General features: G+C 41.5%; 1 protein-coding gene across 29 annotated transcripts in view; it reads left to right on the plus strand.

Moving 5' to 3' along the window:
* LOC121572096 (receptor-type tyrosine-protein phosphatase delta-like) overlaps positions 1 to 23,263 on the plus strand; it is a 668,511-nt gene that overhangs the window by 416,923 nt on the left and 228,325 nt on the right. For all 29 annotated transcript variants that reach the window (XM_041884003.1, XM_045221719.1, XM_045221730.1 and 26 more), the window contains exon 9: positions 12,566 to 12,603. The gene's annotated coding sequence lies outside the window, so the exon portion shown is untranslated. The remainder of the gene's footprint in view (positions 1 to 12,565; positions 12,604 to 23,263) is intronic.

A 23,263-nucleotide genomic window follows, 5' to 3' on the forward strand; every position in this document is an offset into this window, starting at 1 on the left:
AGTTTCATAAGCTTAGCCAGGCAGAAAATAGACTGGTGGAGGGAGATGGGTTGGGGCTGATGGGGTGGTGTGGGGAGGTACTGTGGAAATAATGTGTCACTCACAAGGCAGAGAGACTGTTGCCAGACTGCAGCCGAGCCCTGACCCAGAACTGCAGTCGTGATAAGCTTTAGCGTTTTCTACCTTCCACCATAATCAATAGCCTCTCTGGCCCGCTGATCGTTTGAGGAAAGGTAACCAGAAAAAAAGGTGATGAACCGACCAGGGAATGGAATTTCTCCTGCATTCAGAAGCCTTTCGGGAGCCCACTTCGGTCCCTTTTCTATGTCCAAATTCTGAAGTATGTATTCTGAGTGGTTTCAGGCAGACTACAGTAATTATGTGGCCTTGAATGGGCTAAAAAGTAATTATTAAAACATATGGCTGGGGAAGCCGCTCTGAGTTAATGATGCTTCACTATTACAGTGGGGCAGAGGAAGGTCATTCCATCCATTTACAGATATGTTCTAGGCGGGGGGGGGTGAAGCACCTCACAGTATTCTCCTGAAAGTCAGTGAAAGGAAGTTCTCAAGCCAATATGGGGAGCATGACCCCCACACCACAAATAATAAGTTATTCAGCAAAAAAGGGGAACCTTCAGTCGACTTTACAGACACAATCTTATCTGAATTTCTGAAGCAGTGCTTTTCAGTATATACAGTATATAATTTCTGCTTGACTGAGTTTGCTCTCGCCAACATAGTCGACACAACTGAAGAAAAAAAATGAAGATAAAGCTAAAAAGAGAGAAATCATGAACTGGTTATGAACTGTTTTCTCATTGCAACATGGTGATGGTACGTACAGCAGGTGCTCTGACATCCTGTTTCCAGTGGATACCCAGTAGGCTTTGGGGGGGTGGGGGGGGGGGGCATGTTGGGTGACGTTGTGCTGAAGGATGTTTGAAGTGAGACACCTTTGGTCATTTATTACACATTCATAAAGACTCCATATCGCATGACGTTGGACTAACTATAAAGTCAGACCCCTTTGGTAATTTATATCACATACATAAAGGCTTAATGATGTAAACACAAAATGAATTAACACTTAGGGAATTATCACTAACAGCTAAAACAAATAAACACTAAAGACATGTTTAAACCATACATTTCCTTTTATTTTTAAAAACAATACAAATACATTACATTTCAAAAAGTCCAGCAATGCAATTACATTGAAAACTACACAGGGCCGTGAATAGTGTAGCTTGTCCCTGAGCTGGTGGACAAATGGTTCTTGCCTCTCTGTCTGCTGGAAATAGACATGTTGGTTCCAACCTTAAAAGTAACATCAAAGAAAGTTAGCAGGTCTGTTAGGAAATGCCTTTGTCACACCTTCTGGATAAGGGCATTTCTGTGCTGAGCCAGAAATACTCTAAATGGGGAGATGGGAAACTCTGTTCGATATGTATTATTACACTGAGTATACAAAACATCTTCCTATGAGTTGCACCCCCTTTTGCCCTCACAACAGCCTCAATTCGTCAGGGCATGGACTCTACAATGTGTCGAAAGCATTCCACAGGGATGCTGGCCTATGTTGACTCCAATGCATCCCACAGTTGTGTCAAGTTGGCTGGATGTCCTTTGGGTGGTGGGCCATTCTTGATACACACAAACTGTTGAGCATGAAAAACCCAGCAGCATTGCAGTTCTTGACACAATCAAACCGGTGCGCCTGGCAGCTACTACCATACCCCGTTCAAAGGCACTTAAATATTTTGTCTTCCTCATTCACCCTCTGAATGGCACACATACACAATCCCATGCCTCTGTTGTTTCAAGGCTTAAAATCTATCTTTAACCTGTCTCCTCCCATTCATCTACACTGATTGAAGTGGATTTACCAAGTGACATCAATAAGGGATCATAGCTTTCACCTGGATTCACCTGGTCTTTCTACGTCATGGACATTTTTTGTACACTCTCTTTCATTTACATATTTTATGACGTGACTATAAGGCTGTATCTAGGGGGATTTGTATTTAGCTGAGCCTGCTAGCTAGCTACATTTCGTTAGCTAGCTTGCTAGCAATTGCTGTGAAGTCACTGAACTCAACTCAACACTTAACTACTAGAAATTAATTTAAATGACAACTCACAAAGGTTTCTTAGATTTTTCCCAGAACTCAAAAGTCATCCCCTGATGTGGTTTAAGCATTGTTGTGAACACAGAACATCTCATGTTGTTGTTTCGCTATTAAAACATTGTGAAAAAAAGTGGGTGGAAACCAGAAAAAAGTGAGAGATATCCGAAACCTGGAAAAACAAAAACCGAGAAAACTGAATTTGCTAAAAAAACAAACAGAATTAGGCAAAAAATAACAAGGTACTACTAACGTTTTTTGCTGTGAATGACTGCACTTTAGACTGTGTCATCCTGCAGCACAGCGTTATGGGGAAAGTTGAGGTCAGGTCCAATATTGACTATGCACCCAAGAGGGAAAGAGGTTGGGCCATCTTAGAAATGTTTTAAAGTAATATAATATATACATTTAGCAGACGCTTTTATCCAAAGCGACTTACAGTCATGCGTGCATACATTTTTATGTATGGGTGATCCCAGCAATCGAACCCACTATCATGGCCTTGCAATACTATGCTAAGATGCATGACAAGGTTATAAATGCTTTGTGAAGACTCAATTTAATATGATTTAAAAAGCCTTTACTAAGCGGTGCTTATGCCACCCTTTATAAAGCACAGGTTTTTGTCATATTTGACGTAGTGGGTTATGTCACATTTGACATTGGTGGTTATGTCACACAGTTATGCTACATTTATGAACCCTTTATAGAGCATGACATACGGTTATAGATGATGTGACACATTTATGTAGTGTTTATGAAGGCTTTATGAAGCCTTTAGAAGCTGCACGTAATTTAAAGCAGGACCAAAGCATTTATGAAATGCTTATGTATTGCTTATGAATGTGGAATGCATGAGTTATAAATGTTTTATGAAATCCTTATGAATAATTTATTTCCAAAACGCGGGTTGTGTTTTTTCATCAGAAATTAATGCTTATGGGTACCTTTGTGTCTTTAAAAAATTACTGTTCTAAGATGTTTTGTTAATAGATTTTAGATATGTATTAAAATGGGTTTTGTTATATATATGGGGGATACAACCATCCCAGCTGTGCCGATTTTGCTGCGAAGAGACATAATCATTAGATAATTTGTTTTGGTACTGTCCATATGTAGCTTATTTTTGGTTGCAGGTTCAGGAATGGCTGAAGAATTGCAACATTTACCTGGAGTTAACTCTGCAAATAGCTCGGCTGGGTGATCTGAAAAGTCATAGTCAATCGATCAATAATATAAAAATACTCTTAGCAAAAATGTTTATCTTTAATTTATCTTTATAAACTATGAGAATAGAAAGGTTCAGAACTTTTGTGAAACATCACAGCACAGTTAAAAAATATATGATGAATAGAAATCAAAACTGGATCGTGTTCAGAGATAAATGGGAGGGGTTGAGGGTAGCTGAAGGATGGGACTAAAAACAAACAAAAGATAACTAATGTAAAATATACTTTGTCCGTAAAATGTATATAGCATAACCTGGAAGTAGAAGCCTAAGTGTTGTTGTCCATTAGTTTGCTCCAATTAGGGGAGGGGTGGTAGGGTTAGGGTTAAATAATAAAGGAAACATATATATATATATATATATATATAAAATAATATATGGGGGATTGGAAATGATGCATACAATTACATTGAAATAAGCTACACTCTAGTTGTAATATTAAAGCTGATCCACCCCCTACAAAAAATGGGTTTGTCAGAAAATGCTATGTATCCATTGTTTTTCTGGAATGGAATGTTCACTGCGTATTTTACAGACAGATCTCACATTACTGTATTGATTTCACAAATTATTCATTTGCATAGTTCTGTATTAAACATGTAATTATTAGTCACATTTGACTGTGTAAAACCTTCAGTGCTACTTTTTTCTCTGAGAGTGAGGAGGATATAACGAATCAAGTGATAGATTTCAAACAAATACATGTCTGTCATTTAACAACCCCATGATTAGATGGGGAAAAAAACACTAATATCTTTCATATTTCTTTGAACAAAAAAAACTAATTAGCCAACATTTCTGAAAACAGATTTTTAGAATTAAACTATTTTATGTACTTTAGGTACCAAGTAATGTGTTACTTATTGTTGACACTGGGTGATCACAAGACAATCTGGGTAATTACAACAGGTGGGGATGGCTCTATCAACAGTAACTGTGATTCTACTCTAGACAAATTACTTCAAAACCATTAAATGCCCTAGCTCAATGCGATCTGTCCCCAATGCCAGATCCCTCCAGGCAATGTTCATCACTGGAACTTGAATCCCCATCATGTTGATACACCCAACCGTTCCTCTTCCAGTCATTGCAAAATAAGCATTTTCCCAGGTGTGAAGCCGTGCAATCAAGCCAACTGGATCCGCTGTCTGTATGGTCCCATGTGGCTATCAACAAAATCGATCCAAGACCTGCACCAGTGGGTGACAACACAATGGGCTAAAAGCATCTGCGGATAGCAGGAGGGAATGCAACACAATGGTTGTGACAGGCCCAGGAACAGCAGCTGAAGACAGCTTGGCTCCTCTATCCAGTAGCATTGGTGGACAGTAGAGCAATTTGGTAAACTGACAATCAATGATACTAAATGGATTCCATGGGGAGAAACATTCCTCCTATTGGCAGTGTTTTGACATAATATACTATGACCAAACATTCAGATTAGTACAAAATGCTAAGGAGACCAACCTTTGTTTGAATCAGAGGGAAAATAACGATTGTGTTATATATCATGACACCTTTATCACAACATGATTCAGCCTGACACAGACATCATGTAAAGTATAGGTTGTAGATACTGAGACTAGAGACTGGTATAGCTCTCAACGACTAGCTTAGTCTATGAAACCCCATTAACAGACATACAGGGACACTGGAGACAACATGGTCTATACTGAAAAACGGTGCTGGTGGCCAGTCGTTGCATTTCACAATGCAGCAGACCTGGCAGCCATCAATCTGTTTTGTTGCGTTCAATAAGGTAAAATACCAGTTGGAGAGATGTAATCTCTCATTCGCAGCCACGCTGCGCTGTGGATATTTTCGACAAAGCATATGGAACGGCAAACTGCTCAGCAGCAGGCTGCCCAACCTGGATCTCACAAACACACACACACACACACACACACACAAACACACACAGTCTTGTGCAGCTAACCTTGTGGGAACACACAATTCAGTCCCATTCAAAATCCTATTTTCCCTAACACCTAAACCTAACCCTAACCCGTACTCTTACCCTAACCCTAACCTTGACCCTAACCTTAACCCTAAACCTTAGCCCTAAAACTAACCCTAGCTCCTAACCCTAACCCTAATTCTAACCCTAACACCAATTCTAACCTTAACCCTAAACCCCCTAGAAATAGCATTTGATCTTTTGGGGACCAACAAAATGTCCCCAGTTGGTCAAATTTTTGTTTGTTTGTTACATACATACATACATAAATACACTCACTCACTCACTCACTCACTCACTCACTCACTCACTCACTCACTCACTCACTCACACACACACACACACACGCTCAGTTGGTAGAGCGTGGCACTTGCAACGCCAGGGTTGTGTGTTCGATTCCCATGGGGGACCTGTACAAACAAAATATGAAAATGTTTGCACACACTACTGTATGTCGCTCTGGATAAGAGTGTCTGCTAAATGTAAAATATCATTTTCTCTGACACACACTCACACTTTCTCTCACGTTCTCTCTCTCTCTCTCTCTCACTCACTCTTTCACTGTTTTTCTCTCACTCTCTTTCTCCCCCCCCTCCCCCACACACACACACACATACACTCACTGGCAAAGCAGGCTAAATCAGCATGAGGCAAACGGCAAATCCCAGAAGAGGAAGTGAACAAGAGATATCTTTTGTCGGAGTGCATTAAAAGGGCAGCAGGCATTTCCCTTGTTTTGAAAGCATTTGCAAAGGATTACAGTGCCTTGCAAAAGTATTCATCCCCCTTGGCGTTTTTCCTGTTTTTTTGCATTACAATCTGTAATTTCAATTGATTTTTATTTGGATTTAATGTAATGGACATACACAAAATAGTCAAAATTGGTGAAGTGAAATGAAAAAAATCACTTGTTTCAAAGAATTCTAAAATATAAATAACGGAAAAGTGGTGCGTGCATATGTATTCATCCCCTTTGCTATGAAGCCCCTAAATAAGATCTGGTGCAACCAATTACCTTCAGAAGTCACATAATTAGTCACATGATATCTCAGTATATATGCTTCTTCAAAGTGGTAGGCATGTTGTGTAAATCAAATGATACAAACCCTCCCAAAATCCATTTTAATTCCAGGTTGTAAGGCAACAAAATAGGAAAAATGCCAAGGGGGGTGAATACTTTCGCAAGTTGCAAATATACCTGTATCCATTTCATCATGCATTTTGTCTTCACGTCTGGCATGAGCGGATTTTATCCTCTCTCAAAAACAATTTTCTCAGTTGCTTGGACATTTGTCGTAGTGTATCATTGTTTGGGGGAAAATAGTATTTCACCTTCAGTCCATTTGCAACAGGGGGGAAACCACATGCCTTTCAAAGTTTGCTTGACTTGAGCAGATACCCTGACTGGCTCTCTGGCAGCTGGCCTGATAGCCAGCCCGGGAGAATGGCAGCTGTTGAAGGCTTTTTAAATTGCACCCGGGTTGATGGGTGGTTGTCAGGAGGGCATGGCCAGAGAATTCTTCTTCTTCTTCTTCTTCTTCTTCTTCTTCTTCTTCTTCGAGAGAGAGAGAGAGAGAGAGAGAGAGAGAGAGAGAGAGAGAGAGAGAGAGAGAGAGAGAGCGAGAGAGAGAGAGCGATAGAGAGAGAGAGAGAGAGAGAGAGAGAGAGTGAGGAGGTGTGTAGGGATGGTGTGATCGACCACAAAAAAGGAAACCCTGAGCCCAAGGTCCGTGGTTTTACAGATTCTCGAAATCAGAATTAGTTTAGGCTTCACCGGTTTCAATCTCTCTCTCTCTCTCTCTCTCTCTCTCTCTCTCTCTCTCTCTCTCTCTCTCTCTCTCTCTCTCTCTCGCTCTCTCTCTCTCTCTCTCATTATGCCTTTGGTGGTGCTGTGGTGCAACAGATGGGATTTTTAAGGAGGTAGTTACATGTGCAACTTTCATTATATGTAGATATTAAAGACATTAACTAGGATCTGCCATAAAGATGCAGCTGGATGGGTATTGTATTTATTTAACACATTAGGCCAACCTGGTGTTGTGATTCTGTTTAACGTGTTGCTCCCAATCTGACTTTAATAGATCCTGTATGGTTCTTTTTCAGTTTTACACAGTGTTAGTGTTAGTTCTATAGTCAATATCGTAGAATGTTCAGGACTGCTTGTGGGTTTTAGGTGGTGAGGTGTTTGTAAATCATCTGTTTTAGAGCAATATACTGTACCCCTTTCAGTTTGGTACTCTTAAGGAAGTTGCTGTAGGCCAGTGTTGAATCTCAGAGACAGAGATGGTGTAAATACCATTTGACTGTAATTTCAACCATGATCTGTCTTGAATTAAAATAGCATTTAACCACATTTCTGACACTGCTGAATTAAACAGTGTGCCACACATCATCAAATTAAGTCAGTCAACCATGTATTCAGAAATACATTGTGTTATTTTATTTGAACGGCTATTGTAGAATAATCAGTCGACTTGTTGCTGTAGTATGATCCTGGAGGGGTTTTACTCAATGATATTCAGTAATGGCATTGCATATGGTGAATACTGAAAACCGTTCTGCAGCAGAAAGGAAACCTTTGTGACAGTGGACGAGAGTAATTTCAGACTGGCACAGGTCTATTTCAGGGGAAGATACCTCTCTCATAGTGGCCAGTCTCCCTTTCGGGCTCATGAAATTGAAGATGGTGCGCTGCCGTGCGCACTCTCATAACATATCAGCACACAGGAAACAGATGGATTTCAACCTTATTTGTGTCTCAAAGCGGGCACCCTGCAGGGTCCTGATAGTGCCTCGGAGGCCCCATTCATGCCCAATTATTGGTTATAAATCATGGAGGGAATCAGGACCTGACGGTTACCCATCTCGCTGCCTGCTGATCACTACAATTAATCTGGAGCGACATTCCTTCTTGTCATGCTGCTACCAGTCCCAGAGATAGGGCCAGTTTTAGAGGAATTTATCAAACCTGTTGATTCAGTCTATCCTTTTCACACCCCACCCCTCCCCTATCGTATCACCTCCCTGTTTCTGCAATCCAATTGGGGCTACTGTATGTACACGGTGTCTCCTCTGGCGAATGCTTACTGACCTTTCACAGCCGGCAGCTAGTCATCAATCAAATTAGAGAGCATCTATTATCATCTGTAGGGGAGAGCAGATGGTTGGATTGTTTTGAAATGGGCCTTTCTACCATTTTCAAGCAAAAAGTAGCATTGTAGCTTGACTGATTTCCAAGAAGCAATTTGTATGAATGTATGCATATGTGTCAATAATGAAGTGTAGTTTTCAATCTCTCACTGAAACATTGCCTATAGCAGGGATCATCAACTAGCGGGACGATTTCTTCTTGAGTGGATGGGCCGGAACATAATTATAAATCATTTGTAGACTGCAAATTGACCACAAGAAGCCCAAACAGATATTTGACTAAAACATAATAATTTCAAACTTTGCTTACATTTGTATACGATCACGTGTCTCTCTATTATGCGTGGGAATACTTGGGAACAGATTTCCAAAATTAAAATCACTTGAAGCTGATTTACTGGTGTTTATACAGTATTTTATGTCCAACAATAAAATTAAATAAAATATATATATAAAAAAAATATGAATAATAAGCTGCTCAGAAAAGTTGGGGGGGCAAAATAAAAACACGTGTGGGGCCAAATTTGGGGGACCCTGGCCTATATGTATAGTTTGTAGGACCAAACTATTCCTTTGATGGCGTATTTGGGTGTTTGTCCTGGTGTTTGTTGGGACATCTTTTGATTTTTTTACTGAATAGCTGAACTATTGTGCCTGTGCTGTAACTGGTGAAAAAATATAATGAAGTGTGATGCATTGAAATGTTCTCACAGCAGAGGGCATTTCCATTGCCACATTTGTAAAAGTGATATCCCTATTGGCTGGCTCGACAAATGTGTCGCTATCAACCGTTTTTTGCCCATATAGAAAAACCAAGCCCCATTTCCCCTTTACAGCTGATATGAATATGGCAGTATTGTTACAGTGCCTTCAGGAAGTATTCACACCCCTTGTTACAGCCTGAATGTCAAAGTGGAATTATGTTTTTAAACATTTTAACAAATTAATAAAAAAATGAAAAGCTGAAATGTCTTGAGTCAATAAGTATTCAACCCCTTTGTTATGGCAAGCCTAAATAAGTTCAGGAGTAAACATTTGCTTGACAAGTCACATGATAAGTTGCATGGACTCACTATGTGTGCAATAATAGTTTTTAACATTATTGTTTTATTACTACCTCTTCTCTGTACCCCACACATACAATTATCTGTGAGGTCCCTCAGTCGAGCAGTGAATTTCAAACAGAGATTCAACCGCAAAGACCAGGGAGGGTTTCCCATGACTCGCAAAGAAGGGTACCTATTGGTAGATACAAATATTTTAAAAAGCAGACATTGAATATCCCTTTGATCAAGGTGAATTTTTTAATTACACTTTGGATGATGTATCAATACACCCAGTCACTACAAAGATACAGGCGTCCTTCCTAACTCAGTTGCTGGAGAGGAAGGATTGGCACAGTGGTCTAAGGCACTGCATCGCAGTGCTAGCTGTGCCACTAGAGATCCTGGTTCGACCCATGGGGCGGCACAAAATTGGCCCAGCATCTTCCAGGGTAGGGGAGGGAATGGCCAGCAGGGATGTAGCTCAGTTGGTAGAGCATGGTGTTTGCAACGCCAGGGTTGTGGGTTTGATTCCCACGGGGGGCCAGTATGAAAAATAAAATAAAAAATGTATGCACTCACTAACTGTAAGTCGCTCTGGATAAGAGTGTCTGCTAAAATGACTAAAAAAATAAATAAAAAAACGCTCAGGGATTTCACAATGAGGCCAATGGTGACTTTAAAACAGTTACAGAGTTTAATGGCTGTGATAGGAGAAAACTGAAGATGGATCAACAACATTTTAGTTACTCCATGATACTAACCTATTTGTCAGAGTGAAAAGAAGGAAGCCTGTACAGAATACAAATATTCCAAAACATGCATCCTGTTTGCAACAAGGCACTAAAGAATTACATAAAAAAGCAATTCACTTTTTGTCCTGAGTACACAGTGCTATGTTTGAGTACCACTCTCCATACTTTCAAGGATAGTGGTGGCTGCATTATGTTATGGGTGTTATTGTAATCTTTAAGGACTGGGGAGGTTTTCAGGATACAAAAGTAAACGGAATGGAGCTAATCACTGGCAATATCCTAGAGGAAAACCTGGTTCAGTCTGCTTTCCACCAGACACTGGGAGATGGATTCACCTTTCAGCAGAATGAGCTAAAACACAAGGCCAAATCTAGACTGGAGTTGCTTACCAAGAAGATAGTGAATGTTCCTGTGTGGCCGAGTTACAGTTTTGACTTAGATCTACTTGAAAATCTATGGCAAGACCTGAAAATGGTTGTCTAGCAATGATCAACAACCAATTTGACAGAGCTTGAAGAATTTTGAAAAGAATAATGGGCAAATGTTGAACAATCCAGTTGTGGAAATCTCTTAGAGACTTAACTGAAAAACTCACAGCTGTAATCACTGCCAAAGGTGATTCTACAAAGTATTGACTGAGTGGTGTGAATACTTATGTAAATTAGACATTACATTTTCCTAAATTAGCAAAAATGTGTGTAGATGGGTGACAAAAAAATTAAAAATAAAAATCAATTTTGAATTCAGGCTGTAACAACAAAATGTGGAATAATGTGGAATCAGGCCTTTATGGTAGAGTGGCCAGATGGAAGCCACTCCTCAGTAAAAGGCACAAGAAGATTCTCTGGTCTGATGAAACAAAGATTGAACTCTTTGGCCTGAATGACAAGCGTCACGTCTGGAGGAAACCTGGCACCATCCCTACGGTGAACCATTGTGGTGGCAGCATCATGCTGTGGGGATGTTTTTCAGCGGCAGGGACTGGGAGACTAGTCAGGATCGAGGGAAACATGAACGGAGCAAATACAGAGAGATCCTTGATGAAAACCTGCTCCAGAGTTCTGAGGACCTCAGACTGGGGCGAAGGTTCACCTTCCAAAAGGACAACGACCGTAAGCATAGAGCCAAGACAACGCAGGAGTGGCTTTGGGACAAGTCTCTGAATGTCCTTGAATGGCCCAGCCAGAGCCCGGACTTGAACCCGATCGAATGTCTCTGGAGAGACCTGAAAGTAGCTGTGCAGCGATGCTCCCCATCCAACCTGACAGAGCTTGAGAGGATCTGCATAGAAGAATGGAAGAAACTCCAAATACAGGTGTGCCAAGCTTGTAGCGTCATACCCAAGAAGACGCAAGGCTGTAATCGCTGCCAAAGGTGCTTCAACAAAGTACTTTACCTTTAAGAATAAGGCTGTAACGTAACAAAATGTGGAAAAAGTCCAGGGGTCTAAAACTTTCAGAATGCACTGTATATCAAATTACCATTTCTCCTTAACAACTGTGCTCTACAGTATGCATATAAACTAAGCTTAAATTCCAACCATCGCCACTTCGACAGTAGCCGTTCACATACAGCACTTATAGCCTCCATATACTCTGCAATCATACGCTCCAGCCAAAATCAATTACGCTGGCAACAGTGCAAAACCTCTGCTTTATCTTTCGACTGGCAAGTAAGGGGGAAACTGAGAATACAGATATCCTGTTTATCAGAAGTAGAACTCATTTTGCAACTGCAAGTGAACCGCACATTAATCTAGGAGACCTTGAGTGGCACTATATGCACGCAATCAGTGGCAATGCGCCCAAGCCACAATTTCTGACCTTTTGAGTGCCGCCCACATTTTAATTAAGCAGCCGCTAAAATAAAAGCATCTCAGTGCCCCCCACCCCTCTCCGAAACTCCCCCACTCTCCCTTTGTAGAATGAACTTTTTTGCCCAGTGAAGTAAATGGTAGATAAACCACATCGTAGCAGTGATTGAATATCGCCTTGGGAAGTTCTTAACAAGGCAGAATTAGGAGGCGTACGTGCAGATACATATGCCTGCCAAATGTAATCTGCTCGTAATAAATGCTTTGCTCTTTATACTGTCGAAAGCAACAAACACAAGTATTGGATTCTCACAGCTGAGCGTCACTGTGTTAGTACAACTCACAATGTGTTTGGTTGATTGTGATTAAGAAGTTGTGTAAGTGTCCATGTATACATTGAGTCATGAGACCAAGTTTCATATTCCCATTTGAACAGTAGAGGTTGATTGATTGGTTTGTGATCTAATGTCTCTTTTTTTTTTGTCTTGCAGCTCTTGAATCATTGGGACAGTTGCTTGGGTGCTGAAAGGTAGGCTAGTGTGTTTTGTCGTGTTTGTGTGGAAGTGATAGTTATCTCATATGCAATTTGCGGCTACTCATCATGATGGTCCATAAGTCACATTGATTCTGTCCGAAACGTCAACCTTTGGTTGACACTAAGTTAATTAGAATGACTCATAGAGACTGACAAAGCTGGCATGTACATTGTCATGTGACAGTGAGTAAGGGTGTGTGTTTGTGTGCGTGTGTGTGTATGGCAAAGGGGCTGTGTGTGTGTGTGTGTGTGTGTGTCTATCTGTATGTGTGTGTGAGGAGGGGGGAGGGCTGTGTGTGACATAGTGACATCACAATCTCTGCTCCAATGAAGCTAGGTCCCACTGTAACATGTTGGTCCTGACCAGTGTTACATCAAATCAATCGGATGATGCAGTGCAAGAAAAGCTCTTAGAGTAATAACACATTTTCAACCACCATCATATCCCAGCAGTTGTTCTACAATGGAGGCATATCGTCCCATTTTACAGTAGCTGCCTTTTTTTTTTCACTTGAATTGTCTGTGGACTGCATTTGTGCTGGCACAGGCAGAATAGAAGTATTAGAGTGTGAAAGAATCAGAGAAAACAGAGAGAGAAAACCCACTTCTCTTTTCTCCATTCTGTTTAATTATCATTGTGCGAGAGATCGGCGTGCCGCTTTAGCAGTCGCTGAGTTCTGCCCAGCCAATAAGAACTTGCGCTCAGCTGCATCTGACAGTGATAAATGGCGCCACTGCCGTCTCCCTCGTCCCATCGTCCCTGTTAGCAGCTGAGCGGTGCATTATGGGAACGCACAGAGGCTGGCGCGGCCTTGGAATGGGCCTTCGGGCCGTTCATTAATAACGCGGATTCACATGGTGACACGTGTGTGCGCTCGGAGTGTGTAAGGGTGTGTGTGTGTTTTAGGAGCTTCTCAACATGACTCAATGATCTCCTTCAAACCAAATAGACATGCCAGTCAATTCACATCCATCCACATCCAAATTGTGAGAACCTGTGGCTATAGGTATTGGGCCTTTAAATGTGTGCCGGTTCGCGTTTCACTTCTGCTACAACACAATATCATGTCATTTGGTTTAACATGACATTTTGTCAGTCAGACAATCCATGGATTATTGGTTTCCTGCTGATGTTGAACGGAAGGTAACCACCTTACTGTGGTGAATAACCCACTGAGCTTCCATTGAACCCCTGTGAAAGATTCACCAGTAAACAGGAGAACCGCTGCTGTGGTGTTATCAGCCGCAAAATAAGAGCTGCTATTTTACTGTTTAATATCAGATAAAGAATATCAGACCATAGCCTTGTTATTATTGATCTTACTGAATGCTGTCTTCAAAATTCAATCGAAGATATAATGTCTAATTTTATTAGGATATTCAGACTGAAAGGGACACAGTTCTGTACAGTGCCTTGCAAAAGTATTCACCCCCCTTGGCGTTTTTCCTATATTGTTGCACTACAACCTGTTATTTAAATGCGTTTTTATTTGGATTTCATGTAATGGACATACACAAAATAGTCCAAATTGGTAAAGTGAAATTAAAAAAGTAACTTGTTTCAAAGAATTCTAAAAAATAAATAACGGAAAAGTGGTGCGTGCATACAGTGGGGAAAAAAAGTATTTAGTCAGCCACCAATTGTGCAAGTTCTCCCACTTAAAAAGATGAGAGAGGCCTGTAATTTTCATCATAGGTACACGTCAACTATGACAGACAAAATGAGAAAAAAAAATCCAGAAAATCACATTGTAGGATTTTTAATGAATTTATTGGCATATGATGGTGGAAAATAAGTATTTGGTCAATAACAAAAGTTTCTCAATACTTTGTTATATACCCTTTGTTGGCAATGACACAGGTCAAACGTTTTCTGTAAGTCTTCACAAGGTTTTCACACACTGTTGCTGGTATTTTGTCCCATTCCTCCATGCAGATCTCCTCTAGAGCAGTGATGTTTTGGGGCTGTCGCTGGGCAACACAGACTTTCAACTCCCTCCAAAGATGTTCTATGGGGTTGAGATCTGGAGACTGGCTAGGCCACTCCAGGACCTTGAAATGCTTCTTACGAAGCCACTCCTTCGTTGCCCGGGCGGTGTGTTTGGGATCATTGTCATGCTGAAAGACCCAGCCACGTTTCATCTTCAATGCCCTTGCTGATGGAAGGAGGGTTTCACTCAAAATCTCACGATACATGGCCCCATTCATTATTTCCTTTACACGGATCAGTCGTCCTGGTCCCTTTGCAGAAAAACAGCCCCAAAGCATGATGTTTCCAACCCCATGCTTCACAGTAGGTATGGTGTTCTTTGGATGCAACTCAGCATTCTTTGTCCTCCAAACATGACGAGTTGAGTTTTTACCAAAAAGTTATATTTTGGTTTCATCTGACCATATGACATTCTCCCAATCCTTTTCTGGATCATCCAAATGCACTTCAGACGGGCCTGGACATGTACTGGCTTAAGCAGGGGGACACGTCTCGCACTGCAGGATTTGAGTCCCTGGCGGCGTAGTGTGTTACTGATGGTTGGCTTTGTTACTTTGGTCCCAGCTCTCTGCAGGTCATTCACTAGGTCCCCCTGTGTGGTTCTGGGATTTTTGCTCACCGTTCTTGTGATCATTTTGACCCCACGGGGTGAGATCTTGCGTGGAGCCCCAGATCGAGGGAGATTATCAGTGGTCTTGTATGTCTTCCATTTCCTAATAATTGCTCCCACAGTTGATTTCTTCAAACCAAGCTGCTTACCTATTGCAGATTCAGTCTTCCCAGCCTGGTGCAGGTCTACAATTTTGTTTTTGGTGTCCTTTGACAGCTCTTTGGTCTTGGCCATTGTGAAGTTTGGAGTGTGACTGTTTGAGGTTGTGGACAGGTGTATTGTATACTGATAACAAGTTCAAACAGGTGCCATTAATACAGGTAACGAGTGGAGGACAGAGGAGCCTCTTGCAAATAAAGTGGAGGACAGAGGAGCCTCCTGCAAATAAATTCATTAAAAATCCTACAATGGGATTTTCTGGATTTTTTTCCCTCAATTTGTCTGTCATAGTTGACGTGTACCTATGATGAAAATTACAGGCCTCTCTCATCTTTTTAAGTGGGAGAACTTGCACAATTGGTGGCTGACTAAATACTTTTTTTCCCCACTGTATGTATCCACCCCCTTTGCTATGAAGCCCCTAAATAAGATCTGGTGCAACCAATTACCTTCAGAAGTCACATAATTAGTTAAATAAAGTCCACCAGTGTGGCAATCTAAGTGTCAAATGATCTGTCACATGATCTCAGTATATATACACCTGTTCTGAAAGGCCCCAGAGTCTGCAACACCACTAAGCAAGGGGCACCACCAATCAAGCGGCAACATGAAGACAAAGTAGCTCTCCAAACAGGTCAGGGACAAAGTTGTGGAGAAGTACAGATCAGGGCTCGGTTATAAAAAATATCCCAAACTTTGAACATCCCACGGAGCACCATTAAATCCATTATAAAAAAATGGAAACAATATGGCAGCACAACAAACCTGCCAAGAGAGGGCCGCCCACCAAAACTCACGGACCAGGCAAGGAGGGCATTAATCAGAGAGGCAACAAAGAGACCAAAGATAAGATTGGAGTATCTGTCCATATGACCACTTTAAGTTGTACACTCCACAGAGCTGGGCTTTACGGAAGAATGACCAGAAAAAAGCCATTGCTTAAAGAAAACAATAAGCAAACACGTTTGGTGTTCGCCAAAAGGCATGTGGGAGACTCCCCAAACAAATGGATGAAGGTTCTCTGGTCAGATGAGACTAAAATTGAGCTTTTCGCCATCAAGGAAAACACTATGTCTGCCGCAATCCCAACACCTCTCATCACCCCGAGAACACCATCCGGTGGTGGCAGCATCATGCTGTGGGGATATTTTTCATCGGCAGGGACTGGGAAACTGGTCAGAATTGAAGGAATGATGGATGGTGCTAAATACAGGGAAATTATTGAGGGAAACCTGTTTCAGTCTTCCAGAGATTTGAGACTGGGACGGAGGTTCACCTTCCAGCAGGACAATGACCCTAAGCATACCCCTAAAGCAACACTCGAGTGGTTTAAGGGGAAACATTTAAATGTCTTGGAATGGCCTAGTCAAAGCCCAGACCTCAATCCAATTGAGAATCTGTGGTATGACTTAAAGATTGCTGTACACCAGCGGAACCCCTCCAACTTGAAGGATCTGGAGCAGTTTTGCCTTGAAGAATGGGCAAGAATCCCAGTGGCTAGATGTGCCAAGCTTATAGAGACATACCCCAAGAGACTTGCAGCTGTAATTGCTGCAAAAGGTCGCTCTACAAAGTATTGGCTTTGGGGGGGTGAATAGCTATGCAGGCTCAAGTTTTCTGTTTTTCATTAAAAAAAATATTTTGCATCTTCAAAGTGGTAGGCATGTTGTGTAAATCAAATGATACAAACCCCCCAAAAAATCTAATTTAATTAAAGGTTGTAAGGCAACAAAATAGGAAAAATGCCAAGGGGGGTGAATACCTTTGCAAGCCACTGTACATGCAAACATTAAGGACACCTTCCTAATATTGAGTTGCACCCCACCCTTCTGCCCTCAGAACAGCCTCAAATCGTTGGGGCATGGCTCTACAAGGTGTCAAAAGCGTTCCACAGGCCCATGTTGACTCCAGTGCTTTCCACAGTTGTGTCAAGTTGGCTGGATGTCCTTTGAATGGTGGACCATTCTTGATACACACGGGAAACTGTTGAGCATGAAAAACCCAGCAGCATTGCTGTTCTTGAAACATACCGGTGCGCCTGGCACCTACTACCATACCCTGTTAAAAAGCACTAAAATATTTTGTCTTGCCCATTCACCTTCTGAATGGCACACATACACAATCCATGTCTCAATTGTCTCAAGGCTTAAAAGTCCTTCTTTAACCTGTTTCTTCCCCTTCATCTACACTGATTGAAGTGTATTTAAGAAGTGACATCACAATAAGGGATCATAGCTTTCACTTGGATTCACCTGGTCAGTCTATGTCATGGAAAGAGCAGGTGTTCTTAATGTTTTGTATACTCAGTGTATAAGTTATATTATGTTTCTGAAGTCATTATTACACATACAATGGCAACTCTTTAATTAAGATTAATTTTACTAAAGATTAATTATAAAATAGTTTGTAAGTATCAACTGATACGTTTTATTGCAAAAAAAATTCATATGCAACCTTTTTCCAAAAGCATTGAAATGGAACACACATCTCAGGAGACTGAATAGGTAAGGCAGCGTATGGACTTCTGTTAGCCTACATAGACTTCCTCTGCATGGTACTACCCTACTGTACTGAGTTGTGGTTGAAACAGGCTGAGGTAGTTGAGGCATAATTAGTAATCTGCCTTGGACACGTCAGCTCCTGTTAGTGCTTCGGTTTTAATTCCTTTTGTCTGTTCTCTCCCGATAGCCTTTCCCCGCGCTTCGTAGAGCCGCGTGTGTGTGTGTGTGTGTGTGTGTGTGTGTGTGTGTGTGTGTGTGTGAGGTTCCTCTGAACCAGTTTTTCTTTTTTATGCTTTTGCCTTCTGTCTTCTATTTTGGATGAAATGGAGGAAATGTCGAATCGTATCGGAGACCCATTCATCGCAGTAATTTGTGGACCAGGCGGCGGGCTAGTCAGGCATGTGTGTGTGTGTGTGCGTGCGTGTGAGAGAGATATTTTTTGCAATTGTGTCAGTTCAGTGAAAAGCAGAGTCTGTGCACATATGGGCATATTTGTGTGAAATGAGTGTTTGTGTGTGTGTGTGTTGACATGCGTCTCAGGCAGGGGCAAGGTGATGAAAGGTGCTTTGAGGATACACGGCATGAAGGGAAACCCACAATACACCCTCTCTCCCCCAGCTCTCTCTCTGTCTCCATCGTCTCTCTCCATCCTCCTCTCTCTCTCCTTCCCCCTCTCTCTTTCTATCCTATCTCTCCCTCCCTCTCTCGCTCCGTCCTCTCTCTCTCTCCATTCTCTCCCTCTCTCTCTCTCTCTCTCTCTCTCTCTCTCTCTCTCTCCCTCCATGCCTCGCCTCAGTGCCAGTGCCAGTGTTGGCTGAACTCTCACTTTCCTCAGATGTAGGGTTGGCAGAGCTGGACTGAAGGACGATGCATCAAGCATGTTAATTAGTCTGGAAGAGGGAGGGGAGACATCCCTGGAAATCAGGGATTACTCTACCCGTGGATTAAAGGCTACATTAGATACATGTGACACATCAATCAGTGGAGTGGAGACTGTAATATTGCACTCCATATGGGTTATTACTGAGTTATTACATGCTTATTCATTTGTTATAATATCTTCATAAGCACTTTGAGGTGTTGTGGTATAATTAGCTCAGCTATGTCTATAGAGATGGGACTCTTAGTAATAATATTACGTGACTGAGATGATTGAATGGCAACATCACTTTAAAAGTTAAACAGTTTAAGCAAAGTTACACAGCTAGTAACCCATTAGTTTTCATTTCTGTATATATTTAGTCGTAAACTATCCAGTGAACCCTCTTTGTGATAAAATCAACTGTAACAGCCCTCATAAAGGGTATCTAATTGTAATTTGATATACCATCCTTTTTTTCTGTCGGTTCTCTTCTGTCGCACTCTACTTAGTATTTTAGGTTGCCGACACAACTTAGTCCAACTGAGCAGTGGAGTTCAGGTGTGAGTTGCAGTATGGGTAGCTGCCGGCGGCTGTTTTAGATAACACTCCCTCAGCTGTAACACTGATGGAGGATAGCTATTGTTTCCTTTTTGGTTTTTCACGCTATTTGGGCCCGACAGGAAAGAGACACAGGGCTAAGTGCACATACGACACTGTGTATGATGTTATTGTGTTGTAATTTTGTATTGCAATGAGGTTCTGCACAAATGTTGAAATGTGAACGTTGTTCTATTTAGGAGTGACACAAACTATCTATCTGTCAACCCATCTGTCTGTCTGTCTGTCTGTCTCTCTCGCTCTTTCTCTCTGTCTCTTTCTCTCTCTGTTTATCTACAGTTGTAGGATCTTAAGTTGAGCAAGTTTGCTACAGCATAAAAATAATCCTGCAGCAACAGGAATTGTGAATTATTATGTGCATAATAATTAATGGCCGTGTTTGTAGGGGTTGATACTTTTTTCGTAAGGGAAAATCTAATTTCAAAATGGAAATTGCAAACTTCAGAAGCCTTTTTAAACCTCAAATACACTACACCGTATACATGTCCTGCATTGCAGGGTGATCAAATTACGAACCTACATCTGTATAAGTGAAAACAGCAATGATAGGGGCTCAATGATTATGACTCCAACCGACAAGATTGTAGCCTACATCACATACAGTGCCTTGCAAAAGTATTCGTCCCCCTTGGTGTTTTTCCTATTTTTTTGCATTACAACCTGTAATTTAAATAGATTTTTATTTGCATTTCATGTAATGGACATACACAAAATAGTCTAAATTGGTGAAGTGGAATTAAAAAAATAACTTGCTTTAAAAATTCTAAAAAATAAATAACGGAAAAGTGGTGCGTGCATATGTATTCACCCCCTTTGCTATGAAGCCCCTAAATAACATCTGGTGCAACCAATTACCTTCAGAAGTCACATAATTAGTTAAATTAAGTCCACCTGTGTGCAATCTAAGTGTCAAATGATCTGTCACATGATCTCATTATTTATACACCTGTTCTGAAAGGCCCAGAGTCTGCAACACCACTAAGCAAGGTGCACCACCAAGCAAGCGGCACCATGAAGACCAAGGAGTTCTCAAAACAGGTCAGGGACAAAGTTGTGGAGAAGTACAGATCAGTGTTGGGTTATAAAAAAATATCTGAAACTTTGAACATCCCACGGAGCACCATTAAATCCACGATAAAAAAATTGAAAGAATATGGCAGCACAACAAACCTGCCAAGAGAGGGCCGCCCACCAAAACTCACGGACCAGGCAAGGAGGGCATTAATCAGAGAGGCAACAAAGAGACCAAAGATAACCCTGAAGGAGCTGCAAAGCTTGGAGTATCTGGAGTATCTGTCCATAGGACCACTTTAAGCCATACACTCCACAGATCTGGGATTTAGGGAAGAGTGGCCAGAAAAAAGCCATTGCTTAAAGAAGAAAAAAAGCAAACACGTTTGGTGTTCGCCAAAAGGCATGTGGGAGACTCCCCAAACATATGGAAGAAGGTACTCTGGTCAGATGAGAGTAAAATTGAGCTTTTTGGCCATCAAGGAAAATGCTATGTCTGGCGCAAACCCAACACCTCTCATCACCCCGAGAACACCATCCCCACAGTGAAGCATGATGGTGGCAGCATCATGCTTTGGGGATGTTTTTCATTGGCAGGGACTGGGAAACTGGTCAGAATTGAAGGAATGATGGAAGGTGCTAAATACAGGCAAATTCTTGAGGGAAACCTGTTTCAGTCTTCCAGAGATTTGAGACTGGGACGGAGGTTCACCTTCCAGCAGGACAATGACCCTAAGCATACTCCTAAAGCAACACTCGAGTGGTTTAAGGGGAAACATTTAAATGTCTTGGAATGGCCTAGTCAAAGCCCAGACCTCAATCCAATTGAGAATCTGTGGTATGACTTAAAGATTGCTGTACACCAGCGGAACCCATCCAAGTTGAAGGATCTGGAGCAGTTTTGCCTTGAGGAATGGGCAAGAATCCCAGTGGCTAGATGTGCCAGGCTTATAGAGACATACCCAAAGAGACATGCAGCTGTAATTGCTACAAAAGGTGGCTCTACAAAGTATTGACATTGGGGGGGTGAGTAGTTATGCACACTCAAGTTTTCTGTTTTTTTGTCTTATTTCTTGTTTGTTTCACAAAATAATATATTTTGCATCTTGAAAGTGGTAGGCATGTTGTGTAAATCAAATGATACAATCCCCCCCAAAAAAACAATTTTAATTCCAGGTTGTAAGGTAACAAAATATGAAAAATGCCAAGGGGGGTGAATACTTTCGCAAGCCACTGTATGTGACCTAACATACCTGCCTGTTGTAGAGGGCTGAAATGGGCCTACGACTACCAATAAATAGAAACCCAATCCCTGATCCTACGACTAACAATACATAGAAAAGTAGTGCAGTATGTAGGGAATACGGTGCCATTTGGGATGCGACCTACATCTCTTGCATGTGCCCTACTCCCTCAATCCCGAGCAGAATTGGCTGATTGTAATTCACAGGCTATTGTTTGGAGAGGTCGGGCGGCTTGTTTGCTATTGATTTTATTTAAAGGCTCGTATATTTTACTGTGCACATATCAGAGCAATTGTTTTGAAGTATGCAGGGAAATCAATAACCCTAGCTGAGGGCCCGTCTTTACCGAGTGCCTTTCAATGGCTCCAATTTATGTTTTAATTACGGCGATCTACTCAGGAGTTTGAAGCTCGGCATGGGTTCTCAGAGTGCACCTCGCAATCAGCCTCGACATGGCTGGGTGTTAGGTTTTGTATTTCATGTTGTCGTGACCTGCATGTGGAGTCGTTTGACTTAACGGCACTCATCACACCGTCGTACATCTCAATAGTTGCCTCTTGTTCATTGGATGGTTTCTCATTGGAGAGGATTTATACCGGACTGTTTCTGGTGGTGAATACCGTTGGTATCAGTGAAGTCAAATTGTTGGAAGAGGGTCTAGGCCCATATTCATAAAGCATCTCAAAGTAGGAGTGCTGATCTAGGATCAGGTCCCCCCTGTCCATATAATCATATTCCTTATGATCTAAAAGGCAAAACCGATCCTATATCAGCACATCGACTTTGAGACACTTTCTGAATACAGGCCCAGATTGTGGGTTGGACAACAATGAAAGGAAACTTCCTCCAAATTAATTTCAGGACTGTAAGTGCTCAACAAATAAGAGCTAGTGCATTCATACAGCAAATGAAATGGGATGACCTACAGTACATGCAACACTGTTCACTTGGATGAGTCTTTGTCATCCACCTAGCATTCATTGTAGGAGCACGTAAACCTAGTAGGAAAACAACAATCATATAATTGTGGTCTCAATATTGATATCTCAGTTGACAACGTGGCTCCTAGACAGATTTTATGCCTCCTGTATCTTTATTAGAGATAGTCAGCTGAACTCATGCCATTAGGAATGATTGGCCAACTTACTCTGCCATAAAAGTGGCTGCTGCTGGTCGAGCTGAAGGCAGTCAAATATATTTATATTGAGTCCTATAATTAAGACAGATCAATAGAACTGCACTAACTCTTACTCCTGTGTGTGTGTGGAGGGGGGTGGTTTGGTGTGTGTGTGTAAGAGAGAGAGAGTGTGTGTGTGTCAGGCTGGGCGTGAACCCGTCACACAAAGCATACACCACACACTCAGGCTGTGAAATTACTACTGAGTCTTATCACAGTCAGGTCAATGGGTCTCTTGTGAAATCTGCTATGTTCCATTAACAACAATGTGATACACATTGTCATTGGCGAGAATGTACTTTATGATGTTTTATGAAGTGTTGTGCCTATAAAGTAACTCTAATCAATGCCTTATACCGTATACAGAGTAAGTCAGCGTTGTAGTAATAGACGATAACATAAGGTCATACAATTCACTACATTAGGCTGTAATTTATCAAAAGTGGGATCTAACAAAGTATCTGACAAGTTAGGGAAAAGTA

This window comes from Coregonus clupeaformis, chromosome 8, assembly GCF_020615455.1.
Source record: "Coregonus clupeaformis isolate EN_2021a chromosome 8, ASM2061545v1, whole genome shotgun sequence".
Classification (NCBI taxonomy): domain Eukaryota; kingdom Metazoa; phylum Chordata; class Actinopteri; order Salmoniformes; family Salmonidae; genus Coregonus; species Coregonus clupeaformis.